We start from the raw sequence: 4,160 nt of genomic DNA, 5'->3' as shown, positions 1-4,160 counted from the left end.
GCTTCCAACTCTTGGTTTTGGCTCAGGTAATGATCTCCGGGTCTTAGGATCAAGCCCTGCGTGAGGCTCCTCGCTCAGTATGCAGCCTGCTTGAAATTCTCTCCCTCTCCCCCTTCTCTCCCCTCACTCACTCACTCTCTCAAATAAATAAATAAAATCTTTACAAAAAAGAAGTTCAACATTGAGAATAAAGTTTTTTGATCTTGTAGCAATATAGACACTTATTTTGGTGGAACACAGTGTGGTGGTAAAAACAGTGATTTCACTAAATTAAGAAACCCGTGGAGCAAAAGTATACTTGGAACTGGTTGTGGTCTAAATACAATTCAAACAAGCTGTGATATTCTCCCAATTGAAACAGAAGATGTCAAAATACATAAATGTTACATATTTACCTTATCAAAAAATTTTGCAATGACGCTGATACTGAAAATCTTTTAAAAGATTTTAATATGCACACACTTTCGCAGGCTTTTATTATTTTATTATTTTTTTTTTAAAGATTTTATTTATTTATTCGACAGAGATAGAGACAGCCAGCGAGAGAGGGAACACAAGCAGGGGGAGTGGGAGAGGAAGAAGCATGCTCCCAGTGGAGGAGCCCAATGTGGGGCTCGATCCCATAACGCCGGGATCACGCCCTGAGCCGAAGGCAGACGCTCAACCGCTGTGCCACCCAGGCGCCCCTCGCAGGCTTTTAAGGAATGACTTCATAAATCATCCTAAGTTCCCTACAGCACAAGTGAATTTTTTATAAATGTGCCTTCTAAATGGTAATTGCATTTTGTTCATTATTTGGTGTAGTATGATAAATAATGGCTGCCAAGGATGTCTAGGTCCTAATTTCCAGATCCTGTGAATGTTACTTCTTATGATAAAAAAGAAAAAAAGGACTCTGCAGATGTGATTAAGTAAAAGATCTTCAGATGGTCAGCTTGTCCTGGCTTATCCCGGTGGACCCTAAAGGCAGTGCTGACTTGGGGGTTACAAATACATGTACCTCAATTCTTAGAGAAACAGGGAAATCTGATGCAGGCAGATGAGGAAGCCGTGTGAGCGCGGGATGGGAAAATGGCGTGATGCAGCCGCAGGTCAAGGGTTGTGGGCAACCACCAGACGCTGAGAGGCAAGAAGAGATTCTCCTGGAAGTCCCAGGAGGGGTGCGGCCAGAGAGACACGGACTTGGGCCAGCGAGAGAGATTTCAGACTTTGGGCGACCAGAACTACATTTCTGTGGCATAGGCTACCAAGTGCACATTTATTCATCACGGTAACCACAGGAAACTAATAAAGTGGGAGAATTTTTGGTCAAGATATTTGATGAATGGAGCACCAGCAGCTTTAGGTATTACAGCTTTTTAATATGAATTGCAATGACTGAAAACAAAGCTCGCAAATGGTAAGACATCGCAACTTGTTCCAACGAAAATAAAAGACTAAACAAATTCCATGATGAGAGCTCCAACCATGCATGGTTTCACTTGGAGTGTCTCAACTTCTGAGAAAACTCTTCGTATGAAATTCCCACCTATAATTGTGCAGATTAATATTTTGTTTTGGGACAGGACTAATAGACGCTACAATTTCACAGCATCTAAATATGGCAAACAAACCATAAATAAGAACTCGTCTTTCTCAGCGTAATAGGTCAGCTGCTAAATGTAATAAGTCAGACTGAGAAAGACAAAGACCATATGATTTCACTCATAAGTGGAATCCACAAAACAAAGGAATAAACAAACAAAAAAAGCAGAATCGGTCTTACAAATACAGAGAACAAAATGGTGGTGGCCAGTGGGGAGGCGGGTGGGGGATGAGCACGACGGGTGAAGGGGAGAGGGAGGCACAGATAACTGACATGCAATGTCTGGTTAGTTTCAGGTGTATGCAATGATTAGGTATTTTTATACATTACAAAACGCTCCACACAAGCCCAGTTACCGGCTGTCTCCATACAAAGTTATTAAAATATTGCTATATTTTATTGCTCTATTAAAATATTCCCTATGCTATCTACCGCATTCCCATGACTTACTGATAATGACTGGGAGTTCGTACCTCTTAACCCCCGCCAACAATTTCATTCTAGGTTACCAGTTTTTAGCTTATCTGCCTTTTAAAAAATATATTAAATTTGTCTCTCCCAGGTTTCTCGCTGCCACAGTTATAAATCGCAAGGACCACTGAAGAGGAAACGAAAGAGGCATAACACAGATATATTCAAGAACACAGTCTTTCAAATGTTTGAGTGTGACATAGCCTCGTAAGTTTTTGTGCATACATTTTTTTTCTGTCAACCAAGTTAAACAGTTAAATGAGCAAATTTCACCCATGACTTACTATGAATTTGCCTGACGCTTCTGCGTGTCAAGCTGGTGGTAGTTCCAGACTGATCACTTCACAAACCCCGTGACCCTCCTCCTCTGAAATTTCGCTTGCTCCAGAAAACCCCTTGTCATTCTACATGTTTGTTCATAGTCACGACACTGTTCACAATCAATGGACTGTTTCTGTGTCCATTTTATACATATTTACCTGACATTTTAACCAAAAAGGTCTCAAGATACTGCCAAGCGTCCCATGGAGACAAAACCGCCCCCGTGTAAAAACGCTGAGGTTGACGGGCAGTACGACCCTTCACCAGGGAACTCTAAAACCCTCCTACAGGGTTCCGTCATAAAGCACGGGTCTCCTTCACCAACATCACACGGAGGTGACTGTCAGCTCACGAGTCTCACCGTGGCTCGTAACGCGCTAGGACACAGCAGACAGCCGCATGAGACTGAGCTGGGAGCGCAATCTGCTGTTGTCTCTGTTATGCAACCACTTCCGTCTCCAGCTGAGCCGTCACACGCGGCCTGTTGGGACGGAGGACGCCTGCTTGGGCAGGACACCCACGTCACAAAGTTCCGCAAAGACACAACACTTGCCAGTTGGGATGGCGACGACCAGGCACTGCTAAGCAATTTAACTAACTTTATGTTTTTTTCCAATAAAAATCTTTTTGAAACAAAAGAGACCAGGAGCATGCTTTGTTTTAAAGCAGAATGTGCAAGCATTGCACCATCACCATGAGAAGAACAGTGGCAAATACAATTACTGATGGGTTGGAAAGCAGAACTTGTAAGTTCCACAGTTCCATAAAAAAGCTTGGAAACCCTTTTTATGGAAAAAAAAAAAGAGTGCTCACTCAGGCTTAAGAGATTAGTTACAACATAATTTCATCTTTCACCAAAGGTTCTAGAACTTTTAATTACAATCTTACACGCTACATACGCTGCCTTCTAAAGACCACAGGGAATGGGTGTTGATGGCCGATTTTCCAAGAATAAGTATCAGGGGTAAGTTCCCCATTTTTTAAAAACATGCTTGATACAGCACTGCTTACAGATGAGATGCTTTAACTAGTGGGACTCTGTCTCCCCACGATCCTGTTATTTACCACACAAGGAGAAATGGCAAAAAATCCAAACTGACCTAGTCCCTCCATAATGGAGGTTGATTCTATGTTAAATCATGCCGTTAGCTTCAGGTTTAGATCAATCTGGCCTGGGTCTCCCTAGAACTGCTTGTTCAAAATCCCCTGTGGTTGTTTCAGGTGAATCCCTGCTAAAAAATCCCGGCTCTGGTACGCAGAGGTAACGGACAGGACTGCCTTGCACGACACCCTCCTCTCTTCCCAAGTTCAGACCTACACCCTGACCCTTTCTAATCCATGTCCTAGAGTTCCTGACCCGCAGTCCGCAGCCCTTCTGTGATGACTGATCTAAGGTCGGAGGTGTGTGTGTGGGTCATCAGCACATGGAGTCTGTCTGCCCAATTTTTAAACCTGCCCTACTCCCTAATGGACAGACGTATGCACACGCACACACGCACGCACACACGTACCCACTGCCCCCTCCAAGCTGCAGGGCAAGTGTTCCGTTAGCTTATGCCCCCAAATCACAGGAAAAGAAAAGGTGTCTAAGTATATGACCTAGGAACAAGATAACAAGTACTTTTTCATTACAGGGGAATTGAAAACAGTACCAGCCAACAAAATTAAAACTCTTTAAAAATCAGTACTGCTCTTCTATAAAACATATGAAGCAATACACACATACACAGAAATGAGATTCGACTATAATACAGTCAATTAACATAAAAGAAAAATGAGTCTG

The sequence above is a fragment of the Ailuropoda melanoleuca genome, chromosome 8 (genome assembly GCF_002007445.2).
Source record: "Ailuropoda melanoleuca isolate Jingjing chromosome 8, ASM200744v2, whole genome shotgun sequence".
Lineage (NCBI taxonomy): Eukaryota > Metazoa > Chordata > Mammalia > Carnivora > Ursidae > Ailuropoda > Ailuropoda melanoleuca.
Note: the sequence above shows the minus strand (reverse complement) of the source record.